This window comes from Panthera uncia (assembly GCF_023721935.1).
Source record: "Panthera uncia isolate 11264 chromosome B3 unlocalized genomic scaffold, Puncia_PCG_1.0 HiC_scaffold_1, whole genome shotgun sequence".
Classification (NCBI taxonomy): domain Eukaryota; kingdom Metazoa; phylum Chordata; class Mammalia; order Carnivora; family Felidae; genus Panthera; species Panthera uncia.
In genome coordinates this window covers 42,922,832-42,943,016 of record NW_026057582.1, presented here as the reverse complement: position 1 = coordinate 42,943,016, position 20,185 = coordinate 42,922,832, and the positions used below count along the sequence as shown (strand labels likewise).

Here is a 20,185-nt window from a genome sequence, read left to right as displayed (position 1 = left end):
TTGATTATTAACTGCTATATTTCTTTTAAATAAAATTTTTTAACGTTTATTTTTGAGAGGGAGAGAGACAGAGTGTGAGCAAGGGAGGGGCAGCGAGAGAGAGAGAGAGAGAGAGAGAGAGAGAGAGAGAGAGAGACGGACGGAATCTGAAGCAGGCTCCAGGCTCGGAGCTGTCAGCCCAGAGCCTGATGCAGGGCTTGAACTCACAAACTGCAAGACCATGACCTGAGCTGAAGTCGGACCCTCAACTGACTGAGCCACCCAGGAGCCCCTTAACTGCTATATTTCTATAAATTTTGAGTAACCAATACTTCTATGGTTTTCTAAGCTTTTTGATGGTTTTGCCATTGCAATTTGGGAGCTGTTCTTTGCCCTTTTTGGGTTTAGCTTTGATTTCTGCACACAAAGTAAACAGTAGACTTTCTTATTTAAGTACATTTTCTTTCAAATCCCCTACATGTTGACATCTCTACTGCTGTGTTTAAACTAGACAGTTTGACCTGTGCTGGTTGAAGATCTGAAAGGGAATAATTATCACCATTTCTCCATTCCGATTTGTGTGAGAGGCTTTAAGGTGGGTTTTAAGATATTTTATGGTATTTTTAAAATTAAACTTTGAGGTGTGATTGATAGTGAATAATCCCAGAAAGTTGAAGTTGATTCAGAATATCACATTTTTCTTGGTTTCTGCTATTGTAGTTTGACACTAACATTTTTGTTTTCTCAAATCCTAACATACGTTTTCATCACTTCAAGCACTAACAACAAATGGGCTTTTTTGTGTCTGTTCAGAATCATCACAAGGTCATTGCTGCGGTCTTTTCTGTTCATGGCTATTTAGGCTAAATCTCCGCTGTGTGGTGTGGGCAGAATTACTGTTTTTTTTTGCAAAAGATACATTTCTGTCTTCTATGTATTTATGATTTGGTTGGTAGAGAAGGCTCCCTCCCCATCAAAGATGTCCATGCCTTGATGTCTGGGAGCTGAGAATGTGTTCTCTCACATGGCAAAGGGGACCTTGCAGATGGAATTGAAGTCTGGGAACTTAAAATAGGGGGGTTACGTTGGGCCTGCCCCACAGTCCAAGATAATCACAATAGTCCTTCAAGGTGGAAGACGAAGGTCAAAGACTGCCAGCAGTGTGCAGGAAGAAGGGGCTGGGGAGTTTGAAGCACAGGCAGGACTCCACATTCCTTTCTTTGAAGATGGGGGCAGGGCCTGTGAGCCAGGGAATGTGGGCCCCCCTCTAGAAGCTGAGAATAGCTCTGGTAGGAGCAGTTGGGAAATGGGGACCTCTGCCCTATAGTCACATGGAACTCCATTCTGCTAACAGCCTGAAATGTCCCTGGAAACCATCTTCCCTAGAACCTCACCGAGGAACATAGCCCTAGTGGCCCCTTGAATTTTGGCCTCTGCAGGCGTGGGCAGAGAAACGAGGCAAGCCTCTAGACCAGCAGGTCTGAGAAAACAAATCTGTGTTTGTAGCTTGTGGTAATTCGTTACAGCAGTGTGAGAAAACTTACAATACCCTTGTGGGAAATTAAATTTTTTTAAGTTTTATCTAGTTTTGAGAAAGAGCACGAGCAGGGGACGGGCAGACAGGTGGAGACAGAATCCGAAGCAGGCTCCAGGCTCTAAGCACAGAGCCGGATGCGGGGCTCGAACTCAGGAACCAAACCGTGAGATCATGACCTGGGCCAAAGTGGGACACTTAACCAGCTGAGCCATCCAGGCGCCCCCATTGTGGGAAATTAAATACAGAGTACCTTGTTTTACTGAGCAGCCCTTGACTTTGTACTGGGGGGAAAGAAAGGCTGGGGAGCCATCAGGGAACTGGGGCGGAAAAGAGGTTTTGTTTTCTTTTCTTTCTTCAGTTCTCTTGGATCCAGAGTGTTGGAGCGGTTTGTTGGAAAGCTTGACTTCACCCAATAACTTAATTATCAGTGTAATTATCTGCTTTACTGATCCATAATAATTTTACTATTGACTTGATTCATGTATTAGTTAGAAAAATCAGATTTAATTTGTGTTGTCCTTAAAGCACATGTTTATTAAATAGTTGCTTTTAACATGTCAGTGTGGGAGAATACTTACATTCGTCCTTCCAATTATGCCTTTACTCAGACTTACTGGAATTATGACTGATTCAGGCACTTATACCCATCCTGTCTTTCCATGGAGGGAGAGAATCTTTTGCTGTAACTTTTCTTTTTAAAAACATGGAAAGTGAACGTTGGAAAGACCCTTATGCCCTCTGACTCCATTTTACACAGGAGGGACTTGAAGTGCAGAGAAGCCCAGTAAAAGTGGCCTCAGGTCACGAAGCCAGCTGTGGTGCCCAGGATCCGGGATAAGGAGTGTGTTGCTGCAGGTAGCAGGTGGAGAGTGATCTGAAGGACAGGAACCAAGCCCCTGAGTCTCTCACCTCCTGGGAGTGTGGCTTGGAAAATCTCATTTATTTCTGAACTAGGAATGCTGCAATGAATGCTATATTTATTAATAAAAGTGGAAGTTGCTTTGTCAACTCAAGGATTACTGGCACTGTTAGGATAATCTGTCCAGTCTGGAATCCAGTTCTCTGCAGAGAGAGCCCTCTCTACAAAAGGCACAATGATGAAGGCTTGCATTTAGTAGCTGGTTGGTTTGAAGTGGTACTTAGAATGGCAAGTAGCATAAGGTACATCAAAGTAAATTCTGTGTAGCTGGAAAGAAGTCCTAACCTTTGGAGGGAGGGTCACAGAGGTATCATTGAGTGACTTCAATTTGCTGGTGGCCTCTTCTGTTACGTCTTTGCCTTTCACGTTAAAGTGTGCTGTTGACCTTCTCTTTTTTCTTCTTTTTGTGAAAAGTATGTCAGCCTCTTTGAAGTGCTATGTTGCTGACTAATTCACAGAGAAACCTCCTTACAAGTTCTTTATTGATCACACGCATGTCACAGGCGTGAATAAGCTTCAGGAAGCTTTGGTTTTGTCTTACTGAAGTTGAGTTAATGGGAGCTTGTTGGAGCCTGGGCACAGGTGCTCTGATGGATAAGTGTGTTCTTGCTTTGCTCTTTCTCCTTATTCTGCCTCCAGGTGAGCCCTCAGGACCAGCTCTGTCTTCTCTGTGTTCTAGCCTGGCATTCAAGTTAAATTCCCCAGGTGGCCATGTTTTCCTTGCCCCCCACACCTTTGACGTTCTCATTTCCTAGAATGTGCTCCGGCCTTCAATACTAACATAGACTCCCACCATCCTCTAGAACATGGCCCATGTGTCCTTTCCCCTAGGAACTCTGACACTCCTAGTCTCAGTGAAAAGCCCTTTTGTGAACTCTTGAAGTTCAAAAGCGTGAACGTGTGTGTGTGTGTGTGTGTGTGTGTGTGTGTGTGTGTGTGTGTATCTCAGTGCTCTGAGCTGTATTAGAGTTGTCTGTGTCTTGTCATGCTGGGAAACAAGTCCCTTGAAGACAGGGGTGGTCTTTCTTGTCTGTATTCCCAGCGCCCAGCACAGGTTGTTGAATGAGTAGCTAGGTGCTGTGGCCTGCCTTGGGCAGGGGTAGGTGGGACAGCTGGTTGTTGTAATGGGTCAATAACTAATGTGTTGGTATTCTGCAAACCCACAGGCACATGCATGGGTTAGTTTATATTTCAGGCACATTTGGTAAATTGAAAATTCTGTTTCTGTATCTTCTTCATTACAAATAATGTGATAATTTCCTCTGTACAGAAGCTCATGTTAATTTCTCATCTTCTTCCTTTCAATCTCAGGAATCCCATATTTGAGACTTTTAGGAAGAAATTGTTAAGTTTTATAAAATATGAAAACACGAATAGAATGAAAAGTGTGGGCTTTGAGGTTTAGGCTTCCTGAATTCCTAGTTGGCCCCATTTACTACCTATAGACTCGGGCAAAACCGTTTTCTGTGGTTCACTCTCCAGTTTTTTAGAAGAACAGATTTGTGTCAGTCAATATAGGCCAGGCTATCCTGTAAAGCCAACTCCCGAATCTCTGTAGGTTTATGGAAGCACAGCATACTTATTATTAATTCATCCTGTCCATTGTGGATTAGCACAGAGGCAGTGTTCACCATGGGAAATCAGGGATCCAGACAGAGGGTGCATCTTGACTTCCGTTTCAAAGATTGTAGAGGGAGGTAAGAGAATATAGCTCTTAAAACTTCCAGCTGGAAGTGACCTACTTGGATTTCTCTGGCTAAAGCATGTCTCATAGCAGACTGAGTCCAAAGGTTGGGACGCATAATCCTTCGGCAGGGAGAGGCATCACATATTTGCAAATGGTAGTGCATTCTGCCTCCAGGCAGTGGTTCATGAAGGGAAATACTTGGAACGTATCACATACAGCTAGTACATGGTAGCGATTGATTAATGTGAACTCATATTAGTGATTGGTTTCTCTAGAAAGTATTAATTATCTGTTATAAGAAGATATAAATGGGCTTAGGATATGATGAAACCTAGCATCTAAGTTATTGGCAGTTTGATTATATAAAAAAAAACCTTTTATTTAAAATGTACTGACAGATTAAAAATTAAAACTTCAGCTTCGTGATTTGAATATAGGTTTTCTCTGTAAACTTTGTCGCTTTCTCTAGATCACAGCAACAAAGGCTTAATGAATAATAGTTTTTGAATTATCAACCCCACTAACTTTGAAAATCAGTGTATTTCCTTACTGGAAAATGTACTTAACAATTAGAACACTTTGATAAGCCATTCTTTTGTGAAAAATGTATCTGGCCTGAATCTGTTTTGGTTCCTCATGCAATCTTCAGACTGCCAACATTGATTTCATTCCTTGCTTTTCAAACAAAGGAGTAGTTCTGTATTTTTTCAAAATAGAGTTAAACCTTTGTTTCCTGTGGATAGTTGAGATTTGGAAACCCCTTTTAGATCTTTCCATATTACCTGGTTGACATGAACATGAATATCAGGGTTTTTTTTCCCCCCCACTTAAAAAATTATCTTACTCTGCAATCTAGTATCCTAAATCCAAGAATACTATTTTTAAATTTCTAAATACCATCGATATGTATGTTTAATGAGCAAGGTGGAACCGATGTTAAATTGGTTCCCGTAAAATGCAGAAGAATGGAAGTTGTGGTAAACAGATCTTACCTAGCTTTTTGTTTTTAAGAAGACTTTCTTTAGGGTACACCCATCGTAGAGTTGGATGGATTTTCATAGAGTGAACACACCCATTTAAACCGTGCCCAGATCAAGAAATGGCACCATCAGTGCCCAGAAGAGATGCCCCTCCCCTTGCTCGCTCTCCTAGCCCACACCAGCTACCTGCCATTACAACCTAACACCATAGACTGATTTCTGTTGTTGTACTTTATATAAATTGGATCTGTAGTGTGCATATTTTTTATTTCTTTCATTAGCATTGTGTTTGTGAGTGAAATATCCCACATTGGGTAGGTTTGTTTCTTGGTGTATAGTATTCTGTTGTATAAATATTCATTCTCTTATTCAATATGCATTACAGTATTAATCACACAAAAATCTGAGTTTTTGTAAATTATCAAACTTTTTTTTAAGTTAACTGTTTCACTTTTTTTAATGTTTATTTTTGAGAGAGGGAGACAGAGCGTGAGTGGGGAAGGTACAGAGAGAGATGGAGACAAAGAATTGGTAGTGGGCTCCAGGCTCCAAGCTGTCAGCACTGAGCCTGACGTGGGGCTCGAACTCCCGAGCTGTGAGATCATGACCTGAGCCGAAGTCCAACGCTCAACCCACTGAGCCACGCAGGCAACCCACGATTTCAGTTTCAGATATGAAGTCAAAATAAGCACAATAGCTACCAACATCCACATTTATAGCTTGCAGCAGTTGAAAATGTAGCTACCTGTTACACAAAAAATGTATTCTCACTTTGAAAATTGATTAGCCTGCTACAACAGTAATGATCTCACAGAATTGAATGTCTGGGGGGAGAACTAATTTTATACTAACCTTCGAATGTTACATACGATGTGTTGTTTTCCTCTCCTAATAAAACATATACCTGCATTTCAGCTAGGGGCCTGCATACCAAATTTTTCTCAGCTTTCACTTTTGTGAACACCCAGGAGGACCTTCTTTCTGCCTCTGCCCCCTTCCACGCCTGGGAGATTAGACAACATGAATTCCTCTTGAAGCCACTATAACTTTGAAAATTTGGCAACCCACACTAATTCTGAGAATAGTTTGACTTCAGCTGTGATACAAGATCAGGGTTTGGTGGGTTTGTTTGTTTGTTTGTTTTTTTAAGAAGTTTTAATTCTGGTTGCTCTTTCCTCTTTCTTTTAAAAGAATATAGCCTCTTTATTTTTAATGAGAAAGTGTTTTTGTTTTGAAACATTGAACAAAGATAATTTTAATACCAATTTATTAAATTTTCTTCCACTCAGTCCTTTATTATGGTGATGTATTTCTAGTTTTGTGTGTTTTTTGTTCTTTTAAAAAATTCTATAACCGTGAAAGGGAGTTTTACTTTGTGTATACATCAGAACAGCAAGATGAATTTAATTTTTTGATTCTAAATCAATTCAGTAGCTGTAAGTTGGTGTTGTTGGAGACATTTTTTTTTTTATTGAAGTATGCTTACACAATGTCATTAGTTTCAGGCGTGCAACATAGTAATTAGACAAGTTTACGCATTATGCTATGCTCACAGCAAGTATAGCTGCCATCTGCCCCATTATATCACTATTACAGTATCATTGACTGTGTTTCCTGCACTCTACCTTTTATTCCCATGACTTATCCCCTGCCACTCCGCTTCACTCATTTTTGCCCATTCCCCAACCCCTCCTCTCTGGCAGCCATCAGTGCTCCGTATTTATGGGTCTGTTTCTGCTTTTTGTTTGTTTTTTTAGATTTCCCATATAAGTGAAATCATGTGATTTGTCTTTCTTATTTCACTTGGCATAATACCCTCTAGGTCCATTCATACTGTCACAAATGGCAAGATCTCGTTCTTTATTATGACCGAGTATTAGTCGTGTGTGTGTGTGTGTGTGTGTGTGTGTGTGTGTGTGTACACACACACAACATGTTCTTTATCCATTCATCTATCAACAGACACTTGGGTTGCTTCTGTATCTTGGCCATTGTAAATAATGCTGCAATAAACATAGGGACACATATATATCTCTTTGAATTAGTGTTCTTGTTTTCTTCAGGTAAATGCCCAGTAGTAGAATTACTAGATCATATGGTAATTATGTTAATTTTTTTGAGGAACCTCCACACTGTTTTCAGCAGTGGCTGCAATGATTTGCACTCCCACCAACAGTGCACGAAGGTTCCATTTTTCTCCACAACATTGCCAACACTTGGTTCTTGTGTTTTTGATTTTAGCCATTCTGACAGGTATGAGGTGATAGCTCATTGGGTTTTGCTTTGCATCTCCTTAGTGATGTTGAACATCTTTTCATGTGCCTGTTTGCCATCTGTATGTCTTCTTTGGAAAAAATGTCTGTTCAGGTCCTCTGCCCATTTTTTAATCAGATTGTGTTTTTGGTGTGGAGTTGTACAAGTTCTTTATATATTTTGGGTATGAACCCCTTATTGGATATATCATTTGCAAATGTCTTCTCCCATTCAGTAGGTTGCCTTTTTGTTTTGTTGATGGTTTCCTTTGCTGTACAAAGCTGTGTGTGTGTGTGTGGTCCCAATGGTTTATTTTTAATGCTGTTTCCTTTGCTTTAAGGAGGCCTATTTAGACAAATGTTGCTAAGGCCAGTGTTAAAGATTACTGCCTATGTTTTCTTCTAGGAGTTTTATGGTTTCATGTCTTAAATTTAGGTCTTTAATTCATTCTGAGTTTATTGTATATTGTATGAGAAAGTGGTTCAATTTTTTTTTTGCATGTTGCTTTCTGATTTTCCCACCACCATTTGTTAAAGAGATGGTCTTTTCCTCACTGTATTCTTGCCTCCTTTGTCATAGATCAATTGACCATATAAGCCTCGATTTATTTCTGATCTGTCTGTTCTGTTCTGTTGACCTGAGGGTCTATTGTTTGTGCCAGTCACCATACTGTTTTGGTTACTACAACTTTGTAGTATATCTGAAAACCTGAGATGGTATCTCCAGCTTTGTTCTTCAGATTGCTTTGATTATTTGGGGTCTTCTGTGCCTCCATAAAAACTTTAGTATTCTAGTTCTGTGAAAAATGTGGGTACTTTGACAGGGATTGCATTGAATCTGTAGGTTGTTTTGGGGAGTGCGGACATTTTAACAATATTCTCAAAATCTGTGAGCACAGAATATCTTCAGTTTCTTTCATGAGTGTTTTATTTTGATTTTTGAAGTTTATTTGTTTATTTTGAGAGAGATGAGACAGCGCAATTGGAGGAAGGGCAGAGACAGGGGCAGAGAGAGGATCCCAAGCAGGCTCCATGCTGCTGGTGTAGAACCCAACGCAGGGCTTGAACCCATGAAACCATGAGATCATGACCTCAGGTTTGGCCTGAGCCAAAACCAAGAATCAGATGCTTAACTGACTGAGCCACCCCGGTGCCCATCTTTCATCAGTGTTTTATAGTTTTCAGAGTACAGGTCTTTTACCTCTTTGGTTGAATTTACTCCTAGGTGTTCTTTTGTCACAATTATAAATGGAGTTAATTTTTTTGTTAGCTATTTCATTATTAGTGTGTAGAAACACAAGCAATTTCTGTATTTCTTGTCCTTTATCATTCTTTACACTGAGTCAAATGAAACAGTGGTAAAAGGGAAAAAGATTAAGAAGTTTATGAACACTATTTAGGTTGGGGTTTCTTGACCTCAGCACTATTGGCAGTTTGGACAGATTATTCTTTGTTGTGAGGCAATGTTGTATGTTGTGTTGAGCAGCATCCTTGGCCTCTAGCCATGTGGTACCAAAAGGCCCCCCCCTACTCCCAGTTGTGACAACCAGAACTGTCTTCAGACACTGATGAATGTTCTTTTGGAGGGAGGAATGACCCTGGTGAGGACCATTGATCTAGACTCCTAAGTCTAGCCAGTATGTCACCTGCTTCGGAGTGCAAGCTCTGGCATTAGAGTCCCGGGGTTGATATCCCAGCTTTTGGCCAAGTAACAATGACACCGCCTCTCCGTTTTCTCATCTCTCAAGTGACGGAAAAGAACATTCAAATCCTGGGTTGGAATGTGTTAATACACGTAAGGTTTTTAGCTTTTAGAATGGTGCCTGGCCCGCTGGAAATGCTCAGTAAAGGTTAACCATGAGTATTGTTACCACTTATAAGAATACTGGGTATCATATTTCCTTTCCTTCCTCCTCCCACTTACTTTTTCACTGTGTCACAGAATGGAGACCTAAGGGGCAAGTGATAATCGAGACAGGGTTTCAGCAAATTAATCTCCTTTTTAAAAGCTGTATTGCTGTGTGCTTTGGCTGGCAGGCAGTGTGGCAGTGAATTGATATCACTCTCCTGACCGGCTTCCTTTCCTTCGGTGATTGTGTGCTGCTTAGCAGAGACCATTGCTTGAACTCGGGTTTTGTGGAGAGTGAGGGCAATGCTTTGCACACGGATGGTCTTTGGCCTGTATTAAGAAGGGCTGCTCGGGGCGCCTGGGTGGCGCAGTCGGTTAAGCGTCCGACTTCAGCCAGGTCACGATCTCGCGGTCCGTGAGTTCGAGCCCCGCGTCAGGCTCTGGGCTGATGGCTCGGAGCCTGGAGCCTGTTTCCGATTCTGTGTCTCCCTCTCTCTCTGCTCCTCCCCCCGTTCATGCTCTGTCTCTCTCTGTCCCAAAAATAAAAAACGTTGAAAAAAAAAAAAATTAAAAAAATAAAAAAAATAAAAAATAAAAAAAAAAAAAAAGAAGGGCTGCTCTCAGTTCCCGTCTCAGTCCCAAGCCTCTCTCTTCCTCAGGTTGGAGGCACATTAAGACCTTCTGTCCCCAGACTGGGATGGAATGTGGTGAGAAGGCTTCCAGGCAGCAGTATGGGCTGGAAGGAAGGAGGATTTTTCTGTTACCCCAGTCAGTTGAAGCTCCCTCTATCTTGAATTTCACCCTTTATCTAATCTGACAAGGACAAATTCATTTTTGCCAAAGCCTTGATTGTGGCAGTGGCTGCTAATTCATAGAAATAAAAAAAACAAACAAAAAAGGCAGTGTGTGGGGGAGGTTGGGCGGGGGCTTGGTTGGGGGAAAAGGATCAGCAGAGATTTTTGTGCAGGAAAAAAATTTTCTCTACAGTCTGAGAATGAAAAAAGATGGAGTTGCAAACAAATAGGCAGGTAGTCATACTTACCAGAGGGACTTGAAACAACTTAAATGCACAAAATAGCTCCTCTGATGATATATGCGATTGAATTGTACTGCTTATAGGTTTTAAAAAATCCATTAGTTAGTCCCAAAAATGTTAATGATAAATATTCTTTTAGTATCTTATTGATCTGAGTCTTAAAACACACTTGATAAAGAGTGGGAATTTTCAAAATCTTTAAAATTTAAAACTTTAAGTTGTTAAGTTTAGAAAAATACTTCAGGGGCGCCTGGGTGGCTCAGTCAGTTGAGTGTCCAGCTCTTGATTTCAGCTCAGGTCATGATCTCACGGTTCGTGGGATCGAGCCCCACACTGGGCTCTGTGCTGACAGCACAGAGGCCGCTTGCGATTCTCTCTCTTCCTCTCTCTGTGCCTCCCCCTATCTGCACACATGCTCGCTCACTCTCTCTCAAAATAAACATTAAAAAGTACTTTAATATGTAATTTTGAAAAGTCAGCTTCCTTTTTTGTCAAAGGAGTATATAATTTATCCCTAGTTATGATACCATTTTTCTATAATATTAGGAAGACTCTAGAGCTACCTGGTCATTGTTCCTAGTAGGAAAAGTGAAGCCTACCTAGCATTATATGACCTTTCTAGGATTGCTTGGGTAGCTTGAGCCTCAGGTTCTTAACTGCTATATTTTTATTGTTGGATCTTCATTTGGTCTGAGAAATTAAGTCTTTTATCACCTTATTCTTTTTTTTATTAAAGTAATTGTTGTTCCTGAACTTTGTGGACTCTTATGTGGTTTAAAAAAAAAAAAAAAACACTTATAAAAGCCACAGCTGAGTATAAGGTACTTTTATGGCATGCACTGTGGGGTATTGACCGTGAGTATACCCCTGTGGTGGGTGGTGTTTTCCACAGGCTCACTGCCTCTCCCTACTAGAACATTACCTCTGTTCCTGTCCTAAGTGTCTGCTTCTCAACCTGTTTCCCTGTGTCCCACTTGCTCCTAAACTTCCTGTCTTTGGTTCTAGTCCCGTCACCACCGACTTTGTAGTCTTAAGTGAGACCCTTGGTATCCTGCTTACCTTTTCTTTCCCGTGATACCTGGGCATCTCCCCCTGGCTAGTGAGCCCCCAGAGCCTACACAATGCAGATTCATTGACCCCATGCTCTCTTCCCCCACCCCCGGCCCCTCCCCGTCTCTGTTGCCAGTGCCTGGTGCTGACATTTGCAGTAATTCTTGGATGGATGGATGAGGCCTTAACAGTTGTTCTTTTACTCCAGGCCATAGACTCTTCATATCTCTTAGATGCCCCTGAAGCGCTAAAATACTTTCAAGATAATGAGAGGTGTGCTCTTCTTCATACTGCTGGGTCTGCCCAGTGCTTCACTTCCATCATGCATACGATAAGGCCCCATATTCAGAGAATGGCTTGTGAAGTCTTTCACAGACTGGCCCCTATACCTTTCCAGCTTCCTTTGGTCTACCAGCACCTCTTTTCTCCTCCTTGCAAAGTGAGTCAATTGGGAATTGTTAAGGGATTAGTACTTTTAAGATCTTGCTCTTTATGTATGTGAAAGTAAGGCCTGAGGGTTGGTCCTGGTATTAGAATTCAGGGGCCAGCTGTATCAGATATCCCTGTACTCTGTGCACAGAGACAGCCCCGATGAATCCAGGGGCGTTCTCCTCCCACTGATGAGGATTAAGTCTAAAGCTTTAAACTGGATGATCCATTAATTTAATGCTTTTCCTTGATACAAGATTCTACAGTTTTCAATAAAAAAATTTTCGGCACCCACGCAGGCTAAAGGATGCGTGCAAGCCAGAAATAGTTTATAAAATGAGTGTTCCTTTCTGGTATTCCTTGTAAAAATAACCTTGTAACCATCCTAGGAAAAGGGGACCCCCTGCTAAAATAAGGTAGAACCCCCCGCTGAAAGTCTCTTGTGGTTCAGTCTTTACACACTGTCTTTGTGTTTGCTTCTTACCATTTCGCCATCGCCTTGTCTTCTAGTGGGGTGTGGAGAGACCAGCACTGCTTCTACCAGGAAAGAGCTGTGCTTGACCTTTCCACATGGAGTGTTCTCCTGAGGCACCATTTCTGCGTTTTTGGAGGATGCTTTTTTTGAACCATCCATTCTCACATCGCTCACAGCTGGCTTCAGGCTGAAGCAGTTTCCAGCAGCATCTGTTCACTATGGCAGCTCTGAAGCTAGGTGGGCATTTTAATGGCCATAAAACAGAATTACTGTGTGAAAGACCTTTCAGCAATTGAGCTAAAGGCTTGGAAGCAGTGGAGACATTTTCACTTATGAAAATTGGCACTAAAGGAACATGTGGTGGAGATACCTTTCCTCGAAATGCCACCACTTTCTATGTTAAATAATAGAGACCACCCATCAGAGGAAACTTTGCCACCTTAGCTAGTTTTAGTTTATGTTAAACCATTTTTCAGATTTTAGAGTTGTTCCGTAGAGATCTTTTGGTTATTTAAATATGAATCAGACCCAAAGCCATCTACAGATTCAATGCACTACCTATCAAAATTCCAATGGCATTTTCACAGAACTAGAAGAAACAATCCTAAAATTCATAGGGAGCCACAAAACCCCCAATAACCAAGGCAGTCTTGAGGAGGAAGAACAAAGCTGGAGGCATCATGCTTCCTGGTTTCAAACTGTATTCTAAAGCTGTAATAATCAAAATGGAATGGTATTGGCATAAAAACAGATACCTAGACCAGTGGAACAGAATAGAGAGCCCAGGAATAAACCCAAAAATATATTGCCAAGTTATGACAAAGGAGCCAAGAGTAGTCCATAGGAAAAGATGGTCTCTTCAGTAAATGGTGTTAGAAAAGTTGGACAGCCATGTGCAAAAGAATGGAACTGGACTGCCATCTTAAGCCATACACAGAAATCAAAGTGGATTGAAGAAGGGAAGACCTGAAAACGTAAAACTCCTAGAAGGGAACAAGGGGTAAGTTTCTTGACGTGGGTCTATTTGACACCAAAAGCCAAGGCAACAAAAGCAAAATAAGTGGGCTTACATCAGACGAAAAAGCCTCTGTATAACAGAGGGAACCACCAACAAAATGAAAAGGCAACCTACAAAGTGGGAGAGAATATTTGCAAATTATTTCTGATAAGGAGTCTTAATACCCAAAATACATAAAGAACTGTTACAACTCAATAGCAAAAAACCAGCTGATATTTTAAAATGGGTAGAGGAACTGCATAGACACTCTTCCAAAGAAGACATCCAAATGGCCAACAGGTAAATGACAAGATGCTGAACGTCAGTCATCATCAAGGAAATGCAGATCAAAACCACAATGAGATACCACCTTACACCTGTTAAAATGCTTGTTCTCCAAAAGATACACACTTGCAAAGATGTGGAGAAAAGGGAATTCTTATCCACTGTTGGTTGAAATGTAAATTGGTATAGCCACTATGGAAAGCGATATGGAAAACTAAAAATAGAGCTACCGTATGACCTAGCACTTCTGGATATATATGCAAAGGAAATGAAAACAGGGTCTCAAAGAGATAGCTGCACTCCCAGGTTCGTTGCAGTTCTGTTCACAGTAGCCAAGATAATGGCAAGAACCTAAGTATCTGTCAGTGAATGAGTCAATAAAGATATGGGGTGTGTGTGTGTGTGTGTGTGTGTGTGTACACATACATACACGCAAATGTTATTCAGGTACAAGAAGGGACATCCTGCCATTTATGAAAATACAGATGGGCCTTGAGGACATTTATGCTAAGTGAAATAAGGCTAAAAGACAACCAGTATAGGTTTAACTTACATGGACGATCTTAAAAGGCTGAATTCAGAAACCGAGACTTAGCACGGTAGTTACCAAGCTGGCGCGTGAGAAAAATGGGAGATGCTGGTCAAAGGTACAAACGTCTGGTTCTAAGCTCTGGGGATCTAGTGTGCAGCATAGTGATTATAGCCAATAATACCGTATTATAGAAAAACTGTATCATATACTTGAACTTTGCTGAGGGAGTAAATGTTATGTATTCTCACCCCAGAAGAGTAATGGTAATTACATGGCATGATGGAGGTGTTAGCTAAAGCTGTGGTAATGATCCTCTTGCAGTATACGTGTGTCAAGTCAACATGTTGCACACCTTATTCTTACATCACGTTACGTCAGTGATACCTCTGTAAAGCTGGGGAGGAATAGGAATCACACGTCAAAAAGCTTAACCTGTGTAGCAAGCAGTTTTGAACACCATTCTTAGAGGCGGAGGACTGACGCGGGCTGCACTTTGCACGTGTAGTTGTCAAGCAGGATGTGACTGGAGCCTCCAGCGGGAGAGCACCATTTCCGTGAGCACATTCCCAGTTGCCAAAATCGATGTTTTGACTCCAGAAGGTCAATTTAGGATTACTAGGGTAGGGGTGGGAGGAGAGTCTGATAGAATTAGCCATTTATTCATCTTAATAGGGAAATAAAATAGGATATCAAAATGCTTAAAATATTAGCTGTGTGTGTTTTTTTTAATGCAATTTACCAGATTTGGTTCTATAAATAAAAATGATGCCAAGTGAACTGAAAAGCTAGAAAGAAGGAAGATATTTCTTAGGAGTAATTTCCCTCCTCGAAATAACTAGACCTCTTTCCTTCCAAAGCATTTTGGGGGGGAGGTACAAATTGTAGACCCTGAAATGAACATGTTTGGCATTGATTTCTGAAGAAAGTTCTTTTGGCCCACGTTTAAGAAGGAATTGGAGCCATGGAAAACTTTGTAGTCCTTGATATTATACTTCTGGTGATGAGACCATGATTATGTCACTGTCCCTGGGTTGATGCGCTTTGCTTTGGAAAAATGTGTGATCCTCTACTTCAAACAAACTATGGATTCCTTGCAGAGGTGGCTGTAAGGAAACGGTCTCCATGCCCTTGTGTCTCCACATCCCTTCCTCTCACCAGACCTGTCTGGTGCACTGCATGAAGCACGTACACTGCTGCTCATGGGAAAAGGGACCAATAGAAGCATGTTTTTAAAATCTGTGTTTTCAGATTTAAAAAGTATTTTTCATTATTATTATTTTCTTTGTAATTATGTTAGAGGGCAAGCAGGGGAGAAGGGCAGAGGGAGGGAGAGAATCTTAAGCAGGCTTCATGCTCAGCACAGGGCCCGAGGCGGGGCTCAATCCCACGACCCAGGGATCACGATCAGAGCCGAAAGCAAGAGTCAAATGCTCAACCAACTGAGCCACCCAGACGCCCCTCATTTTTAATTCTAAGATGTCAGTTAATTTTTTGCCAATCTGATGGGTGAAGTGTAGAATTTATGTTAATCTCCTGGCATTTGTTAAAGATCTAATGTTTAGATTTCTTGCTATTTTTAAGTTGTATTGTTGGACTTTTTTACATATGTGATGTATATAACAAAGAGGTCTTATCAATTTTCTTTGTCTTTTAACTCTGTTCACTGTATTTGAGGCTTTTTTTTTAACCTTGATGTAATCATATGTGGAATTTTTTCACTTATGATTTATGTTTCCTGTTATGCTTAAGAAATACTCTATCCTGGGGCACCTGGGTGGCTCAGTCGGTTGGGCGGCCGACTATAGCTCATGTCATGATCTTGCAGTCTGTGAGTTCCAGCCCCGCATCGGGCTCTGTGCTGACGGCTCAGAGCCTGGAGCCTGCTTCCGGTTCTGTGTCTCCCTCTCTCTCTGCCCCTCCCCTGCTTGTACTCTGTCTCTCTCTTTCTCTCTCTGAAAAATAATAAACATTAAAAAAACTTTAATTAAAGAAAAGTAATACTCTATCCCAAGGTTTACATATCTTATACTTTTTCAAATGCTTTTTTGACTTTGAGCGAGAGAGGGAGCGTGTGCGCGTGCACATCCAAGCAGGGATGGGATGGAGGGAGAGAGAGGGAGAGAATCATAAGCAGGTTCTACACTCAGCACAGAGCCAAGCACGGGGCTTAGTCTCATGACCATGAGATAATGAGCTGAGCCAAAATCAAGAGTCCGATGCTTAACTGACTGAACCATCCCAGCACCCCTGACTTTTTAAAAATTTCTTTTATTACACTTATTTATTTTTGAGAGGGTGAGATAGAGCAGGAGTGGGGGAGGGGCAGAGATAGAAAGAGATACAGAATCTGAAGCAGGCTCAGGTTCCGAACAAGCATTCAACACAGAGCCCATAGACCCATAGACCCATAGACCGTGAGATCATGACCTGAGCCAAAGTCAGACACTTAACCGACTGAGCTACCCAGGCACTCCCTGACTTTATTTTTTTTATACTTAGATTTTTCTTCCATTTGAATTTTATTTTTAAATCAATTATTAATTGAGCATCTCCTTTGTGCTGGGCCCCGGGTTCTGTACTGATGAGTAAAACTTGATCCCTCAACTAGTGGAGCTTTATCCTGGCAGAGGCAGGCGGTAAATAGGTTACCAAACAAATACATAATTTCCGTCTGTGCCCAGTGCTATCAAGGAAACAGCGGGTCTAGGGTCGAGGGACACAAGCTTAAGCCATGCTGAATTACGAAGGGATACATAGAAGTTAGCTTTGCAGAGAGGGGGGCAGAAGATATAACCGGCAGGATATTCTAAGACCCCGAGGCAGATTTGAGGATTGGTAAGTGGAGAGTTGGAGTCCGGGATGAGACCAGGGTTCAGAAGTAACGGCTTCTTCATGTCTTGTTAAGGGGCCTTGGTTTTAATCTAGGTGCAGTAGGAAGCTGTGGGGGGTTTAGGGAGAGAATGTATGAAGGACGAGTGTTTTAGTGTTGATAGGGAAGGTAAGGATGGACGCAGAGAAACCAGATAGGCTACTCTAATAGGCTGGGTAAGAGATGAACGGCTTAGACTAGTGTGATGGCTAATTCTATGTGTCACCTTGGCTGGGCTCTGAGGCCCAGATATGCGGTCAAACACTTAGAATGATGTTCCTTGAGGTGTTTTTGGAGGTTAACATTTTATTTTATTTATTTATTTTTTTTATTTTTTATTTTATTTTTATTTTTTATTTTTTTATTTTTTAATATATGAAATTTACTGTCAAATTGGTTTCCATACAACACCCAGTGCTCATCCCAAAAGGTGCCCTCCTCAATACCCATCACCCACCCTGCCCTCCCTCCCACCCCGCCCTCCCTCCCACCCCCCATCAACCTGGAGGTTAACATTTTAACACATGAACTCTGAGTAACAGATTGCCCTGTATAATGCTGATGGGCCTCATCTAATCAATTGAAGGTCTGAATAGAACCAAAGACTGGCCTCCTTGAACAAGAGGGAGTTCTGCAGTAGCCAGGTAGACCGCATTCACACTTGAACTGTAGCACTAGCTTTTCCCTGGTCTCCAGCTCGTAGGCTCATGGCGCAGATTTTGGATTTGCTAGCCTCTATAACAACATGAGCCAATTCCGTAAAACACAAAAACAAAAGCCAAAACTTTCTCCGTGTATGTGCATGCGCACGTGTACACCCCCCCCCCCCACACACACACACAACTGGTTCTGTTTCTCTGGACAGCCTTGACTAATAACACCAGAAGTGGTGACAGTGAAAATACAGAGAACTGAGCCTATTTTTGAGGTGGAAAGAGTGGGACTCACTGAGAGGAATAAATTGTAATTGAATGGATGGTGAGGTCATTTGGGGAATTGAAGGCCACAGAGAGGAGCCAAGGTAGGGGAAATTCAAGAGTTTGGTAACTGTTTCATTTGAGGTGCCACTGGGATATGAGTGGAAGGGTTAAGTATACAAATCGGAGATACGATTCTGAAACTCAGCAGTACAGACCGGGGCAGAAGATGCAGAAGTGAGCACTAGAGAACCCCACCTTTAGAAATACACTGACAGCGGGGCACCTGGATGGCTCGGTCAGTTGAGCGTCTGACGTTGGCTCAGGTCATGATCTCACAGTTTGTGAGTTTGAGCCCTGTGTCGGGCTCTGTCCCTCAGAGCCCCTCTCCCACTTGCGCTCTGTCTCTCAATCAATCAATAAAAATAAAAACATTAAAAACACATATAAATACATGGACAGGGAGTGACCAGAAACATAGGAGAACCAAGAGCTTGGAAGAATGTAGCTGATGTCAGATGCTGTTGCGTGGTACCAGAAGACGAAGGCTAATTAGAGGTGACTGTTAGGCTTGACAGCTTGCTGGTTGGTGGTTATTTGACTAATGCAGAGTTGATGGCGTAGTGGGAACAAAGTCAGGAGTGGAATGGGCTGAGCAAAGTGGAGCTGAAGACGGGAAGAACGCACCTGTGCCAACCTTTGGATGTGCAGCAACAGGGAACAGCAAAACCAGGGGAGGAGGAGTTGAGGATTTGGAGCTCGGGGGTATTTCACTCTTACTTTTTAACGATGGATGACAGGAAGGCATGTTCAGATTCTGATGGAGATGATCCAGTAGTGTGGGAAGACTGAGGATGAGGAGAAAGAAGGTGTAAAATAGGAGAAACAGGTCCTTGGGCAGGTGTGTCTGTTAGGGGAATGAGGAGCTCCCACGTAATGGATTTTGTTCTCCTAGAAAAGGGAATTGGGAAGTAAGGAGAGTATGTGAAGAAGGAGGTAGGAGGTAGTAGAGCGGGGAAGAAAGTTAACTCAGAATAGCTAGGATGGTGTTGAAATCCCTCCTCGAGAGTTGAGACTGATTTAAAGGGACGCTAGTATGTTTTTCTGTTGTGAATGTTTTGATGCAGCTGTGGAGAAAGAAGAAAGAAGAAAATTGGGTTAGAGTCTGACAAATAGGACCAAGGGAATGGTTTTTATGGGAGTGATAAAAGTGATTGATGAAATTTCAGTTTGATGAAAAGGATACTGATGGATAACTAGTGACATCCAAGAACTGTGGTGGAAGGATGTGATGAGGTCATATATATGCTGTGAGGTGAGGGGTCCACCTGCATTATTTTCAGGAGAAGCAGTTGTGCCCCAACCCTTTATTAAGTAGACCATCCTTTGTTCACTGACTTGACTTGCCACTGTTCCTGTATATTGAATTTCCATACGATCCTACGAGCCCTCTTTGTCTCTCTGTTCTGTTCTTCAGATCTCTTTGCCTCTTGCAATGTAGACACACGCTTTCAGTATGGGGTAGAGCAGGGTTAGGGTCCTTCAGGGACACGTGCAGTTTTTCCAGACCTACCACCTGGAATAGAGTTGCTTGGTAAGACAGAAGTTCATCTTCTGTGTCACTGTTGCTAAATTGTTCTCCAAGATGTTTGTAGCATTTTATACTCCTACCAGTAAGAGTTTTTATTTCTCCATGTTCTTACAAATACTTGATGTTACCAGACTTATTTGGGGAGAGGACTTCACTGACCTTCCTACTCCATCATGCTGGATGTGCAAGTTGAGAGGTTTTAGATTTTAATGTAGTCAGGCAAATCTGCTTCTTCCCCTCTTCCCCCTTTGCTTATAGCCTGTGCTTTTGTGTCCCTTATTTAAATAATCTTTTCCTATGCTAGTGTCATAGACATTGTTTCTGATATTATCCTTTTTTAAGTGTTTATTTGAATTCCAGTTACCATACAGTGTAATCTAGTTTCAGGTGTACAATTTAGTATTCACCACTTACATACAATGCCCAGTGCTCATCACAAGTGCCTTCCTTGATCCGCATCACCTATTTCACCCATTCCCTCACCCGCCCCCACCGTCAGTTCTCTATAGTTAAGAGTATGTTTCTTGGTTTACCTCTTTTTATCCCCCTATGATCATTTGTTCCTTAAATTTCACATATGAGTGAAATTATATGGTATTTGTCTTTTCTGGCTTATTTTGCTTCACATAATACTCTGTAGCTCCATCCACATTGTTGCAAATGACAAGATTTCATTCTTTTTTTTATGGCAGATTAATATTCCATTGTATATCTCTGTACATCTATATATAGATATATATCACACCGCAGTATCTCCTTTATTCATCGGCAGTGGACATTTGGGCGCTGTACATAATTTGG

The 20,185-nt window shown here is 41.7% G+C and overlaps 1 protein-coding gene and 1 long non-coding RNA gene across 2 annotated transcripts in view; both read left to right on the top strand.

Annotated features, from left to right (window-relative positions):
- The window catches only part of PELI2 (pellino E3 ubiquitin protein ligase family member 2), a 208,744-nt gene that overhangs the window by 78,645 nt on the left and 109,914 nt on the right, over positions 1–20,185 (top strand). The gene's annotated exons all lie outside the window — the stretch shown is intronic.
- LOC125908761 (uncharacterized) lies at positions 9,816–19,046 on the top strand. Its single transcript, XR_007453429.1, has 2 exons — positions 9,816–17,173; positions 17,385–19,046. It is a non-coding gene; the product is annotated as an uncharacterized LOC125908761 (long non-coding RNA).